This window comes from Ambystoma mexicanum, chromosome 7q, assembly GCF_040938575.1.
Source record: "Ambystoma mexicanum isolate Mex_15411 chromosome 7q, UKY_AmexF1_1, whole genome shotgun sequence".
NCBI classification, from domain to species: domain Eukaryota; kingdom Metazoa; phylum Chordata; class Amphibia; order Caudata; family Ambystomatidae; genus Ambystoma; species Ambystoma mexicanum.
In genome coordinates, this window is record NC_090941.1 from 71,296,032 (window position 1) to 71,312,335 (window position 16,304).

At 44.7% G+C, this 16,304-nt stretch overlaps 2 protein-coding genes across 3 annotated transcripts in view; one reads left to right on the forward strand and one right to left on the reverse strand.

Moving 5' to 3' along the window:
- The window catches only part of ARHGAP6 (Rho GTPase activating protein 6), a 2,190,479-nt gene that overhangs the window by 1,458,123 nt on the left and 716,052 nt on the right, over positions 1-16,304 (reverse strand). Inside the window, exon 1 of one of the 2 annotated variants that reach the window (XM_069639187.1) lies at positions 1,806-2,457. The exons of the other annotated variant lie outside the window; for it this stretch is intronic. The gene's annotated coding sequence lies outside the window, so the exon portion shown is untranslated. Of the gene's footprint in view, positions 1-1,805; positions 2,458-16,304 lie in introns of those variants that run through there. 2 annotated transcript variants of the gene reach the window in all.
- AMELX (amelogenin X-linked) overlaps positions 1-16,304 on the forward strand; it is a 132,900-nt gene that overhangs the window by 530 nt on the left and 116,066 nt on the right. Inside the window, exon 2 of the mRNA XM_069639188.1 lies at positions 107-175. The gene's annotated coding sequence lies outside the window, so the exon portion shown is untranslated. The remainder of the gene's footprint in view (positions 1-106; positions 176-16,304) is intronic.

Genomic DNA, 16,304 nt, shown 5'->3' on the forward strand with positions numbered 1-16,304 from the left:
TTTTACGGTTTGCCCAATATGCAATGCTTTTTTATTGACGAGGCCTATATGTACTGCATAGTTTCTTACTCTTATTCTTGGTTGATGGGCTTTCACTGTTTTGTAGATTCATGCCCTGATGATGGACTCCTTCCGAAATGGACTCTTTAGAACGGACTTGAATCGATTCGCCTTGGTATGCATTTCTATTAAATAAATGAATCATCCTTTAATGAACATGTTGCTGTTCTTTAGCTTCTTTGAATGCTCTTTCACAAACTTGAGATGTTATAAAAACATTGGGTATTTATTTTGAAAAGGGCTCTGTTGGACCTGTTGGTGAGCAAGCACCAGGGGAGGTCTTTACCGGCCTCTGCTTGCCTCATAATAACATGTTCAGAGTGCAGTCAATAACTACTGATATTGACTGCTTTCTGACTTCAAAAGCAGACAAGAAAACAATGCAGTTTTCAGGCAAGAAGTATTTCAACAAGACACTTCCTCTTTAAAAGAAAAGTTTTCCCCCAAAACATCCTACTTAGTACACCAACAAGAAAGCTAAAACATGGGGCAATGTATTTACTTTATTGGTGAAACGGTTTACTTTTACAAGACTTGCAAGACATTTTTATTTAAACCCACGCCTGTTTATCCAAATCTGCCATTGAAATGCTTAACATCAGAAGACAAGCTTGCTATTTAAATACTACAAAATAAAATCACATTTAATTTACTAACTCCGTTTGTCGATTTACTTTCTCATTATTAAACTAAGGAGGTTTACTTCAGCGTTCCAAAACATGCATTGCTACTACCATCATGTGCTAGTAGTCTTCTAGTCCTCTGGAGAGCTCATTATCAAATAAGATAATGACCTTTCCCCAACTTGATGGGGAAAGGTAACAATATGCCACAATAATGACCCCTCCCTTGGTCTATAACGCAATATTATGCAAATACACTGCAAATGAAGTCCAATAACTGAAAACAATCTGAAACAAACATTTTAAAGATTGGTAGACCACCACAATCTTTGCTACTTCGGCGTTATACCTAATTTTGGATACCAATGAAACGTTTTACTCAACAGCGCCAGCAAACCAATACTTGTTTTTGTAGGGATATTAAAAAAAAGAAATCCGGGAAAAGTTCGATAACAAATTCGTATGCAGCATATTTTCCAAATGAAAGTGCGCAGCTATGAGCAGTTATGTTATGAAAAACAGAAACTATCGCTAGAATTACATCAATTCCGGGACAAAGTGGAACGCCCTGCACCGAACTGCACAATATCATCTGGAGTAGCTCACTCCAATTGCAAAGAAGGGGCTGCAGGGTTGCTCCTCCTGTCCACGAGAAGATGAAAGAACACAGGCATGTCGTTAGGCGATCGTCTGATCTTAACCCCAGCAGCCGAGTTTACGGCGGCGTCTCTTCTCCCAACGGCGACAACCTACCGGACCATCCTTAAGCCAAGCCACAATATTGCAGGATTTCAAAGTAGCCCTCTCTAATTAAAACGTCCCCACCACATGAAAACCAATTACCCACCTCCTCTAATTATGCCTCGTGACTGCTCATTGCAAAGCAATTGCTGGTGTCGGGCGGACAAGTTTGAAAAAGACCTGCAGTGTGGTTCAAATCAACAAAAAGCACGACTCAGCTGTAGAGTTGCACACGCTGTAAAGTGTAGCTTTTTGATCCCTTCCAGCCCGTGCTACCCCCACCGCTTTCATGGAGCCAGGGTGCCTTTCAAGAAACAACACGACTCGGCTACCGAAAATCAAAGCATAATTACAATTCGCAACCGTGTCATAACTGCTTACCCATCAACATGTCACTGTGCCCCCGACATCCTCCATGGATCCGCCAAAGAGGCTAGTTAGGATAGCAGCCTCGCAGATGAGTTTGAAACTGTGCGTAGCCACGGGCTCCTCGTGCTGCATATCAAGTGCTTGAGATACAGCCAAGCTGGGGCTGCTGTTGCGGCGGCTCCCGCGATGCCTGCAGCTGCCAGAGCCCCATCCACTGCCCCGAACACTAGGCTTCCCCCACTCCCGAAAAGGCTCCCTTTGCCATCCGGCTTCTCCCCTTCAGACTCGCAGTCAGCCGTGCTGCAGATATCAACGCTGAGACCAGGAACGAAAGTAAACTATTCGCAGTTTCGGACGCTTTTTGCAGACGTACACGAAGTGGTTAAGAAGGAGATGGTCGAAAACTCTGAGCACATTTTTTTTTACGCTGGGCTCTCAGAGACTCTCAGCTGGACTCGAACTGTGCAAACTTTCCTTATTAGGAATGGACAAAAGAATGCAGAAGGGTCGGATAACATCCCTTTCAGCATGGAGGCTCTGCTGTTTCCATATCCCCTTCACCACCCACGGAACACGCTCACAGAAATCAGCCCGCCAAGTCCCCCTGCCTCATTTCACCTCCTAGTCACCGGCACGCCTTGCACCGAGGTCTGCAACTCCACACACACTTTCCAGATGTCACGCGAGCTGTTATGTCAAACGCCCCTCGTAAAATCGGAAAGCGACCTCTTAAAACGAAACTCGTTTCAGGAAACTGCTCTAATAGCGCAGGAAACGAGAAGATAGCAATGCTTCCCGCCAGCCTGTACTCATGCACTTGGCCCAAAAACAGATTCATAATCTGCCAGGTTCATGGCGATGTATTCCTTTGCACTAAATAGAACTTTGGCAATTTAGAGTAGGTACAAAATGTAAATTATCACGGGTAGATAAACATGTAAAGGGGCTGTGATTGTGAATATTAAATAATGTTAAATGTTACTGTTTTATAACATAGGTATCCTTCTGTACGGTTAGACTGGTGCAAAAGGGTACATCAACCATTAACAAGGGAGAGAAAACTCTAGGTCTCTTCCTTTTCAGCATCTTTGTGAAATAACAAAACGCATATCGATGATCCAGCAAATCCCGCTCTGTCGATCTGCCTGCGTCCTTGTCTACACAATTCTTGGTCAGCTCGCGCCTCCCTAGCAGCCTTTAGGCAGGCATAGTCCATTCAGCGTCTCTCATCAGCATTGCTTCTTCTCTCCAGCCTTGTGTCTGTGTCCCTTAAACCATGCTGCCATCAAGTGGTGAAAGTGTGTTTGTGTAGCTCACAGACTTCCTTAACCTTTTATAAAAACGTTGTTTTTTCAATTTTGCGCTGCAACCATGACTTCCCTTTAACAAAGAAATTAGCCACTTCTGGTAAGCTATACAACCAAACCTCGAACCCCCACCATGCACTGCTAAGACTATTACCCAGGACATCAAAGATGACATCACTTCACGCTTTAGAAAGTATTTTCAATGATTTTTAACAATTGTTATAACTGAAGAGGTTTCATGATGTTTCAGCAATGTAAGCTTTGTGCAGCACATGTTGGGGGTGCAAGTCATGGTTGAATTGCCTAGGTCATGAGGCTCAACTATGACCCGGCCCCACCAAACCACCCTCAATATCCACTGGAACTAACCTGGTTCAGGGTCCTCCAATTCCCCATAATGGCATTGGGATCACTGTTCATGACTTACAGCTGTGGCCATGTGGCATTCAACTATGTTGCCTGCCCCACAAATCAACCCACAGTAAAAATTGACCATAGCCTGTAGCCTGGGCCAGTGGCCACTACACCCCCATAAGTACATTGGGGGACATTATCCATTGTTTGCGGCCATGGTCAGTGGCCATAAACCTTGGGACATGGGCTTCAGCCAAGTCACAAAGCCCTGCCAACCATTCTAGAGTGGAAATTGGATAGGACAACTTAATCATAACGCCCCATGAACCAGATTATTTCAGTGAATTGCATGTTTTTCGAACTGAAGAATGTTTCATTCTGTTCCAGCACTGTGTGTAGTTATTAAACATTCTCTTTAAAATATATGAAATAATAAGGTTTCTTTCAAATCTATTTTGCAGCACACATTGACATGTCACTTAGACCAACACATGCTGGGTATGCACGTTATGGCTGAAGTGCCTGGGACAAAAGGTTCAGCCATGCACCAGCTGCCACCAAGCCACCTACAATATTCACTGGGCGTAGCTTTCAGCATGGTGCAGTTCCCACTATACCATAATGGGACCCTGGACCACTGACCATAGGTTGTGGCCGTGGCCACAAACCCTGGGTTATGGCCTTTAGAGATGTTGCTGGACCCGCCAAGCAACCCACAGTAGGGATAGGGCCTGGCCTGCATCCTGGCTCCATGGCCACACTCCCTGGGACATGAAATTCAACCATGTTGCCTGTCCTACGAGATAACCCACAGTAAATATTGCCCAAGACCTGTATCCTGGCCCAGTGGGCAGTATACCCCTATAATGGGACAATGGGTAACTGTTCATGGCTTCAGGCAATAGCCAGAGACCACAATTCATGGGGCATAGGTTTCATTGCAGGCCACGCTAAGCATCTCAGATTATACAATGGGAATTGCTGCAAGCCAGGCCCAGTGATCACTGTAACCCCATAGCCAGTCCTTGGTGGCTGTGGCCAGATTATCCGGGGTTTAGCCATGCCCCAGACAATCTGATCACTGGTGATGGCCACAGAAACCAAAGATAAATGACTGGAATTTTGTACCTACACTTTCACACTTTAAAAAAAATGAAATGCTGGCCTCATTAACACCAAATTTGCAAAAGTGCACTTTCGGGACATGGCCGAAACTCCTCCCGCAGGTTTGATGAAAATCCATCCAGCCGTTTGGGCCGTAGGTGCAACAGGAATTTCTTTCCCATTCAAGTCAATCCAAATATTAGACGTTTTGGCCCCTCTTATAATTTTGCGGCCCTTATTTTAACAGCAACAAACCTACCAAAAAATCTATATTTTTTTGTAAAGTTTTACATATATATACACATTAAATGGCGAAAAGTTATAAGCCAACCAAAATGTTCTCTTCCTACAGGAAATTCAACTATATAAAATAATTATTCAGTGAAAACAAATTTGTTAAGAGAGCATTAAGGTGAGCAGATGTATCGCAACAAACGCTTGAAATTCAGCACTCGCATTTGAAGCAAGTCCAACCTAACTATGTGCACCTGTTGCACAGAGTAGGACCACAATGATGGAAGCAGAGAATATGAAGGCTTTTGTTATACTATTGTTTCTTTGGGGCCCAATAGCCACGTCTTTGACCACTGTACATTTTGCACCAATACGTTTCTTTGGGGCCCACTAGCAATGGCCTTCTACCGTGGCCACTGTACAGGGTCACCAATAGGTTCCTTTGGGCCCACTAGACATGGCTTTCGGCTGTGGCCACTGTACAAGTTGCACCAATAGGTTCCTTTGGAACCACCAGGTGTAACATTTCATTTTCTTTTCTGTACTATTCCGATTCCCGCGGGACTCCCCTCATAATGGCAATGAACTGCACATACAACAGCAATGAACTATCCATGCCCAAGGTATTGCCCTGGTATTCCCCACCACAAATGGAGAAAAAAAAAATCAAAACTCTTCCTGCACTCTCCAAGTGCCCACGTCCTTTTTCCATGCTCCCACCTCCTCCCCCACTACCCTCACCTGTTTTTTTCCCCTCCCTGGCCCTCTCCCATTACCCACTTTCACTCTTTGGTTCGTGTGATGCATTTTCTTTTCCCAGCGCGTCTTCCATTGTAGTCGCAGTAATCGTAAAAGATACCCCCGATAATACGAACATTTTCTAACTCGAACTGGCTCCCCAGTCCACCGCGAACTATCCAATATTTCATGGCATCCCCCCCACCTCTGGCCTGCTGCAATTTCATCCTTTTCTCTGCTCCAAATAGCTTTTTGAGCATTTTTAATGTTCGCATTACCCTGGTATTTCCCCTGTAATTGCTTGTATAATGCAAAAACATGCTGTCATTTCATTTTTGAAAATCCTCTCTGCTGCAAAGTACAATGGGAGATCTAGCTATATTTTCACGAGCACGGGGCAGCAATTCCTCATCAAATATTGTAAAAACTCTTAGACGGATTAACCCCAAACCTGCCCTGGAAATTAAGTCAACACTTTGTGCCCAAGTTGTTTCTTATTTGGTCCAAATCTGCTTCAGCTTCACCAAATGTGAACTGTTTCTCTATTGGAACATGAAGGGGAGTCAGCCGAAAACAGCTTTTTAAAAAGAAAATCTTAACTTTTTTATTGTTTAATAAATCTTTAACCAACATTTCCAGTCTGGGGTCCTGTGACAAAACCTTTCTTTGGAAAATATCAGCCACATCCATCCTGCAAGTCAAAAGTTAATAACAGTAAAATTTCAGATTTCCTTTGACTCAAGGCCATCACCTTAACTATAGGGCGGCTATCGTCGCCCTATAATAGATCTATACATTTACATGGATGTCATTTGACATTTGTAATGTTTGCGAACATCAGAGTCCAAGATGTTCGTGGACAACAGAAATGAAAAAAAAACTGTTTTTCATCCCTTCCAGGACATATCCCAGCCAACCTCACCACCCTTCATCTCCCTGGGGCGGTTTCCTTTATAAGACAAGTGAAATATGTTTTGAAATTCTCTCTCACTACGATGCTCATAGACTGTGGGTGAAGTTTGCAAATCCAACAGCATCCGTTTCAAAATATTTGACGCACCTCACATTTTTTGTTGGCCAATTCGCTCCCTCATATATACATGTCCGCAGACCAAACCGAAACCTCACTATTTTGTTTTAACTACTTTTTGGGCATTTAAAAAAAAAAAAAATCAGCTGGTTGGTTTATTACCTAAGTTGCAAAAGCACGCTTTGAAGATCTGACTGCCACTCCACGTGCACGATTGGTGCAAATCTATCCAAGGGTTCAAAATGTAGCTGAGAGCAAAACATGTTTCCCATACAATTCCATATGAATTTCGAAAATTCTATCTGAATGTTGGGACCTTCCCTACAGCTTTGCACACCCCTTGACGAAAGCGGTCCACAGTTTGCAAAACCATTCAGTCAGGTTTTTATTGCTTTGCAAAGTTTCCTGCAGATTCATCAAAAAAGGCAAAATCATAAGTCACCAAAAAACTGCTCTTCCTATGGCAAAGTCAACTTAACCTCCACCGTTGCTATCACCAACCCTCTAATACCATGGCCATATAAGTTATTTAAGTTTAAATCTATTATGAGAATACATTTCCTTGTACAGAACCCAGACACATTGTTTTTTCTTCTCCTGGCACAACCTTGGCCTGCCTATTGATTTTCACTCTGCATCAGCACTTGCCCCTCCCCCCCCCCCCAACATCCCCCAGTTATTTTTTCTTTTGGCCTTGTCCTTTGACTATATTGAACTTTGTTCACACCCTCAAACCAGCTCACCACTTGTCCTCATCTTTCATTATTATGGTATCTTTGTGCTACTTCACAGACACCCTTCCAGGGTATGTCATTTCCGATCAAATGCGACACTTCTTTGTAATTCAAATAAATATATTGAAGCTATAAAAGGTAAATCACAAAATTCTTTAAAAAAAACAAAAACATTTTAGCCCGCCAAAGAATTTCTGGAGCACCTAACTAGGACAACGTTTGCCAGAAGTGGCTAAGTCTAAGGTAGGTTATAAAGTGTGTTATAACCCGAGGAGGTGCCACTGACATTTGCAATAATCTGCAAATTAAAGAAACATTCAATGGTGCACTGTTTGTAGTGTAATGCAACAGCCACTCATATTGTGACACGAGCCACATGGGTGGCCTCTTGGTGCTACATTTTGCAAGAGAGGGAGGAAAAAGCAGGGAAATGAAGGAGAGGCAATATGTTAAAACGAATGTGCTGCTGTGACAAGATAGGAAGCTTCCATAGTCTATTTGAAAGTAACTTGAACTGAGAGTAACAGTTTTAGCCATTATACATTCTGATACATTAGAATATATTTTGGATTGTAAATGTATTGTTTTATTGCTGAAATTGTTCCTTGTGTTTTATATTTTATCTGTGTGAAAAGTAATACATTGAAACACACTAATACAAAACAATGCTATTAAGATTTTAAGCACGTGGGCTGTGTTACTAGAGAAGCGCTCAGGCTGTTGTACTTGGTTGCTAACGAATTAAATCCTGTGCACGAGTGTGAGTGTGTGCATAGAGTGCATTGTACAGGGGTTGATTATCAGATGAGGTGCAGCGTTTGCTTGGCGTTAGTCTAGAGATGTGCATGGCTGTTCAAGTGACCAGGCCACTATGTGTCTGGTGTCCAATGTGTGTAATGTAAGTTAGGGTGAGGGAGGATAAGCAGGAGGGGAGGTTCGTTAAAAGCGCCCAGGTCTGTGGGTACTTGCCAGACCAGCCATGTTTGCCGTTGGATTGAACACAAGGCTGGCATATGTCCTGATGAGGTATGCTATCATGGATTGAACGTGATGTCCTTGTAGTCACTGATCAAACTATCAGTGGGACTTTGGGAATGCCTGATCTCCACGAGATAGGCCTGTTCTATGAATGAGATTATTCCTGCAGTGTAATGAATAGCCATGATTTCTGGAGTTTCCACGAGGACACAAGCTGTCGGAAAATATTGACTCCCCAGTCCAGTAGAAATACTGTAGCTACAGCAACATGAATGATATTATAAACGCTGACATAATGCGTGCCTGTTTCTACAGATTACAGGAGAAATAATGGCAACTACGTAAAGAAAACCCAGTTTGTGCCACTGTAATGTCCATAAAAAAAAACAGGCAAGATATTTTAACATTTTGTTTTATAAAGCGACATGCCAGATGTTTTCAAACGGAGAACAGCTTTGTTCATGCATGTAGTTCGTTTTATTCTACAATGTATTTCATTTGACGCATGTTAAATAATATCTTAGATATCACTGGGATGCAATTATAAAGGAAGACCTACATGTTACATCACACTAGAAAGGATTGGGTGTGTGCAACATAATAGCAGTGTCCTACAATTTGCCTTTGCCAACACTTGCCTTTGCTAGTTCTTCAATTCATCTTAATGTTCAGTTCAACTTGCATGCAAAGCACAAGAAAAGAGGCAGACGATTAGCACGGCCATCTGCAGAATAACAGACCTTGTTATCTTTCTTCAAATAAGTACACTGGGCCCAGCACTACAAAGGAGTCCCTTGCTCAAGGCTTCTGATTAAGGGACTGAATCCACCCACTTGGGCTCATTTGAGGAGAAATACTCCTAGATATACACTGAAATACATTCCAGTAGAGCACAAAAAGTGTTAATCTGCGCTGATACAAATCTGGGTTGATCACATGGTAGGCATCTCTGGGTTTTAGAACTGAAGCTTCAAAGGTCATATGATGCACTTAACATTTTAACTCTGAACTCAGCCTCCCATAACATTCAGCATCTGTGAGCCAATGGAAGGCTTCACAAAGGGACCCGTCAGCCACTCATTAATTCATTAGCTGAATAAAGGGCCTCTAAGAACTGCACTCATGATGCTGACACAGGTTTTCATGTGAACAGTTCAACAGAAATAAAGCTGACCATTTAAATTATATTATATGGTGCATTAAAAAGTTGATCTTGGATACATCTTTAAAATGCTAACGTCCTTTTTGAAAAAGGACAACTGTTCCGACATTGCGAGAATCTCACCTGCAAAATGAGACTAAACTTGATATTTTAATATTTTTTAATTCATACACTCACATGCGCAAAAATATGCTCAACCTATGAAATGAAGGGGTGCATTTACTGGTGTCGACTTGTTAAGCAAGCAAATAGGAAGATTTGACCCATCAGAAATTGATGTAAATATGACAGTGTGAGAAAACGAGAGGCTATTTAAGTTGAAATCTGCATGATGTAGAGAGAGAGCTGTAGGATTTTGAAGGCTACAGAAAGGGGAACATTTGTCCAGCTGGAGGCGTGCTGAGGTGGTATGACATCTCGAGGGATAAGAGACACCAAGGGCCTTGTCCAAGAAAAACACTATTGCATATTCAACTGGAGGCAGTCCCAATTTCCCTGAGAAAGACGAATTCCCAGAAGTAAATCAAGTGGAGAGTGAACTTGAGCATCCCCCAAAAAGGCATTTAACACTCCCCAATGAGAGTCAATAATGGACACACCCTCGAAAGGAATGAGACCAAAACCAAGTGCGGGTGAAAGTAAAAAGTCTTTATCTAAACCAATATTAGGGCAAGCAAAGAACTCTGCATAGCTTCGAGAGCGCTCTGTCTGGCATTAGAAAACATCTACATTATATTACAAAACCACGTCATCTATGACGTGGGGACTAGGGATTACATGAATCGAGGGGATTGGGCAAAAACGATGGATACATATAGAAACTATAATGTCGGTGCTTGCTGATTGGTGAGACGTCACATGATGTCAAGATGAGGCGTGTGGGTCAGCTGGGCTCATCGGGGTGGAGTGTCCGGTCATGAGATGTCTAAGTTGATACACCGTGAAATGCTCTAACATTTGCCCTTGCGGGCACACATACCACTTCGCTAATCTTTCTAATTTATCCTACCATGTAAAGAATAAAGGTTGTTAATCTAACATCACACAGAAAACGGCCCATTACTCTAAATTCTTGTAACGTATCATTATAAAAACACTGTATGATAAAGAGGATGCTTAGGAGCTCAGGTGCTCGGTTAGGGGGCACATGTCTGGAATACATCCAACAATCGGTTCTGTTGGATCTAAAGGGGACACATTTATAGTATGTTAGTACAAGAGTAAATATATGACCAGCATGGTCAGTCGGGTTGGGGTAGGACTAGGTCATGGGGCACAAAAGGGTGGCGGGATGTGAGGTGCTTGTTGCCTGTAGTTCTGTATCCACAGCTGTTTTTATGAAGGCCTTATGTGTCAGGTGGTAAGGGGGGGACACTCAGTGTAGGCACGGCAGGAAGGCAAGGAGGGTCATTTGTGATAATGCACGGGCCGTTTGCGGTCGACCCAGCCTTTGGAGGGCAAAGGGTGGGGGCTGAATATGCAGTCTAGCAGGAGAGGGGAAAGAGGGCCCTGGCGCTTTTACTTCATCTGCCTTATGGGGTTGCATGCATACCATATGAACGAGGGGTAGGAACAAGCCAGCACGGACACATACACATCAAAGATTATGCAAAAGTATTAATACTTATATATTTTCGTTTATCATAGGTACCATGTTTTCAGCATAACATCTATGAACAAGAGGTCTTGTTTAATATCACATAACTGAGACTTCACATTGGAGCGTGAGACACAAATAATAAAAGCTTACATTATATAAATAAGGTAGGAACTGGTTAGTGTGTGTGTGTGTATTGGCAGTCGACAATGCTTTGCTTACAATGTACAGTACATAATTCAATGCTCAGGGATCAAGTGGCTACTTATAGGGACATTCTATTATACAGTGGGCACCTATTACACTCAGTGTGGATACATTCTGAATCATACATTTCTTAAGAGGTTTGTTAAATACACATTGACTTTATACATCGTTTCGCGCGTTGTGCAACAACAGTAACCATTGACCAATGATGGAAAGATTTGAACATACACTATGTGGGTTCATGTGCAATCTGGGAGGGTGCACGTCATCTTGTTTGGATATGTGCAATCAATCGCAGGCTTAAAACAAATTTATCGTCCTTTCAGATGGCTGAGCTACATGGGTGAACCGGGGTGGCACACAGGCTTGGCATTCGTATCTGGCACTTCAAAATGGATTACAGGGTTAGGGGTTCTGCACAACATATATTATAGATGCAGGGGTCGATGAGGGGACAGGACATGCTTCATAGAGAGAGTTGTTTTTCTCCGACCCCAGCTTTTGATCTGGTCATGGGTAGGTCAATGATGTACTGCGGAAGGTGAAAGATACAATGTTTGTAATGTGGCTTTTTCGCACCTAGTCTCCCATAAGAACGGGCCTTCCGCAGAGCTGCCAAGGGGAGGAGGGTGAGGAGGGCTCGCTGTGCGCGGTCAGCAGGAGGGGAGAGCTGCAGCCCTGCATGCTACATCTCTCAGTGAGGCCTAAGTTAGTGGCTCTAAAACGGAGTCTGTGTGTAACACAAAATGGAGTTGGAATCAGACTACGGGATGAGTCGTGCAGCCCCATGTGTCGACCCGCAGCCATCCTGCATTCCGGGCCCAGGTGCATAGGTGGCTGCTGGGCGAGTCATAGGCCGCACGTGGTGGGAAATGGAGGGGAGTCGGGTCCTAAAGACCTTTCCTCCCATACATTCCCCCCTTTCGTTACTTAAGTAACGAATATTGTAACTCACCCAACCTGCTTCGTTCCTTTTCATCAGCTACTGCTTCACCCAGGCCGGTGTCCCTTTTATTGGCATCCAAGCTCTACATACACCCCGGATGCTCTGTCCTGCTCTAGCATACTTATCAGGGGTACAAGTCTTGTATATAAATCCCCCATCTCCTTCCAAGTCCGCCCATGCCTCCTCATACCATTCTAGTGTGCGGGGCTCCATTATCGTGGTGTGGTATAATCTGCCCACTATGTCCCCATCATAGTATAATGCTACCATTATATATTTAGGGCCAGGGTCCGCACCTGTTTGCACTTGTGCCTCGTGTCAGTTGTGCCGCTCCTCTAGCGTTGCCCCTTGTCACCATCATCATTGCACCATTAGGAACTGCGCAGCACCGAAGACCCAACTGGCGCACACAAAAAATCAAAAGTAAAAAGACGATGATGGGTATTAATAATTTGACAGTCATTCCTAGCCAGGAAGGTACCCAAGAAAAAATTCTGTTGAACCATGAGCTGGGCTCCACTCCACCTTCTTCCTTCATCTGTTCTCCCAGGTTGTGTACGGCTGTGATAACGTGGGACAGTGTTCCATTGTCTGGGTCTGCAGAAGGTACGAAAGTGCAGCATGGGCTCCGAATTTTTCTGCAAATACCTCCATCTATGGCTGTCAAAAGGTCTAGGACATACCTGTTCTGCATTGTCTTTAGCCGCAAGGCCCTTAGCTCCACCTTGATCACGTTGAATCCTTCTTCTGTGTCGTTGGCCAGATGGATCAGCTCCCAACATGTGATCTCAATCCATTTTGCGTTGGCTCTCACTTGGATGCTTGTGATGAGGGAGGAACCTGTCTGGGATTTGCGCCAAAAGTTCTTTTGATGCTTTCGATATGTAACTACACGATCTCCTGGTTCTGGAGAGCGGATTTTTCATGTCCTCTGCAGACAGCGCATACACGAGTGTCTCGGCTGTCGGTTGCTCGTCCTCAGGATCTTGGACAGCTCACAATCCCTTCCCCCCTTCGATATGACTCTCCAGAACCACCATCAGAGTGGAGTGCAGCATTGCCAGAGAACATGTGCCCCTCCATGACTGCGGGAGGTGCAAGTATGCCCGTTTGCTGCAAACCCAGTAAGTGTCCAGTAGGGCTGCTGTCCCTTTCTTCATGTCCGGGATGATGAGCGTTTTGTTGCAGTTCTTATTCGTGCCCATGCGAGTTTTCCCTTGACCAAGGCAGCATAGTTCATAGGTGATTTCTTTTTGTAGTTTGATGGGCTTCTCCAGCACTGTGATCCAAGTGAGCATTGTGATGTGTTCGGCCCATACTGGAGCACACGTTTTCTGAACCCACTGCAATTTTTCTGCAGCCAACCCTCTTAACGTTTCTGCTTTGCATAGAACTTGCTCTTCTCTCCATTTGTTGTCCGAATACAATGTCCCTTCAATTACTAAAAATGGTTCCTTCAGCACACCACTCCTTGGGTTCTCGAGTAGCATGTTTTTTCGTTTTCCAGGATTTCAAAAGAAACTGTGTGTGCCTGGAAGGTGTTCTTTATTCTACATAAGGTGAGATGAAGGAGACACTGGGCATCTGCAAGAGGTAATTCTTGTGGCAGGAGCACCTTGGGGGTGCATGAGGCGTGGGGTATTAAAGAACACACAAAGCAGCTCTCATTTGTAGTTTGTTTGGCAGTGGAGCTCATGTCTGCATACCATTTGTTTAACTGGTGGGGGTGCCTGGGATCCTCTATTATGTCTAATCCTAACCCAGAATATTAATCGTACTTCCACCTCCCAACCTCCCTTTTTCTTATGTTGGTTCTGGTGCTCTCTTTCTGTTTCTGTTTGTCATGCCCGCGCCGCTGGCGCACGCATTGGCAACAATCATGGACTACTTGGTACTTATTTATCCTCCTAATACTCCTGGAACAACTCCTTTTCACGCCTTGGTCTTTTATTTCCATTTGCTCAACTTTGGTTCTTTCTTATTTTATTCAATTAACTACATTTACCATAATGCACCTGGCTGTAGTCCTCAATTCCTGGCTATTCTCATTCCTCGTTATTGGGACCACAATCCCCAGAAGCCCTAGCGACCAGTGCTGCTTCCACCTGCTCAGGACCAGAGAGGGAGGAGGCAGATTGTCTTCAGGTGTGCTGCTACAGGTGCTGTCAATTAGCCTGCCTCAGAACAGGTCAGGGCTGTATATAAGCAGCTACCTGCAGGAGCACAGTGTCTTGCATCTTGAGATATTCCCGCTCCTGTTTGCCTTCACCCTTTACTTTGTATGCTGTTACTATTGCTGCATTATCCTGTTTTGATCCAGTGCCCTTTCTGGGCTTCCTGCCTTGCAGCCTATTACAGTCCTCTGCAGCCCTCTACAGTCAGCGGCCCTGCTCCTCTGGGCTCACTCCTTGCTGCCCTGCTCTTCTGGGCTCCTTGCCTTGCAGCCTGCCTCACTCCGGCTGCCTACAGTCCTTGTCCTCTGGGCTCCCTGCCCTGCAGCCTGCCTCACTCCGGATGCCTACGGTCCTTGTCCTCTGGGCTCCCTGCCCTGCAGCCTGCCTCACTCCGGCTGCCTACAGCCCTTGTCCTCTGGGCTCCCTACCTTGCAGCTTGCAACCCTCTGCTGTCTCCAAGCCCTTATCCTCTGGGCTCCCTACCTTGCAACCTGCACCTCTTCGCTGCCTGCAGCCCTTGTCCTCTGGGCTCCCTGCCCTGCAGCCTGCCTCACTCCGGCTACCTACAGCCCTTGTCCTCTGGGCTCCTTCCTTGCAGCCTGCTCCCTCTGCTGCCTTCAGCCCGTGTCCTCTGGGCTCCTTCCTTGCAGCCTGTCTCCCTCTGCAGCCTACAGCCCTGCTCGTCTGGGCTCCTTACCTCGTGGCCCTATTTTTTTGGGCTCTCTGTCTGTCGCCTACTACTAATCTCTCTCTGTCCTGTTCTTCTGGACTCCCTGCCTTGCAGCCTACTACAGTCCTCCGCAGTCCAATACAGTTTGCCTGCACCTAGTGCCACTCTTGACTGCAGACCCGCTTCCTACTTTGCAGCCCTTCTGTTTTCCTGGAAGCTGCTCATTGTTCTCTTCCTTGAGTCCTCTGTACTCCACCTCAGGTTATCTATTTCAGTCTAACTTCATTTCCTTCTGCTAGATTGCTCATTGACTTCCTTTTCGCTGGATATTTCTGTTCTTGTCTTCTCATGTGTCTTATGTAATCCCTTTGTACAGAGCTTGCCTGTTGGTTTCCGGCAGGCAACCTCTGCCCCTTCCTTTGTCTCGTTTTCAGTGTTACAGACACCCACTGCTGTTGTTCCCGCCATGAGCATACAGCGTGGGCCTCTGTTATAGCAATCTGTGCAGAAGGCTGGAGTTTCCTAAGGTTCGTGGAACACTCTTTCTCATTTCAGCATACACCCCAAGAGGGAATCCAGTTTGTTTCTACCTTTGTATCTTTTGCCCCTTTTGGCTCACAGCTACTGTTTCCTACTCTTCTTTCTTGTTGAACTTCCTGCTGTGTGTGCTTATCTTTTACCTTTCTTCAGCACAGCCACCCAAACCCTACCTGGGTACCCTGTGCCACTCTTGACAGAGTGCCATTCGTGACACTGTTCGCTCAGTAGTATTCGAGGTGTCCCCCCCTTTTTGCATTCATCATACAAGGCCATGAATCTCCTGGCTGTTTCTGCATTCTCTTCCTTTACGCTAGTGGGTGATACATAACCTATGGGTGTCTCAAATGTTGCTGTTACTACGGGGGTGGTGTCATGATATAGCCAGGAAAATCCAGACGGATTTGGGTCGTTTAATTCATAAACATTGTACTCGGAGGAGTTGTACGGGGCGGCTTCTTTATTACTTGTGCCATTTGGTTGCCTTGTGCCATCATGATGGGTACCTTGCTCCCATATAAGCCTGACGCCATCCCATATAAGGTGTGTACCTTGTTTTATCATGCTCGTTCCATTCCCTCTCCCCCATTTATATCGATAGATATAATTGCTCCTGCCCAGTATATCACTAGGCCAAACATCATTGCAGCAAATATTATAGCACACACAGCCAAACCACACTCATAAGAATATCTAGGCAAGTCAAAATAAGTATTGCCATTTCTATCTTTTCTAACGT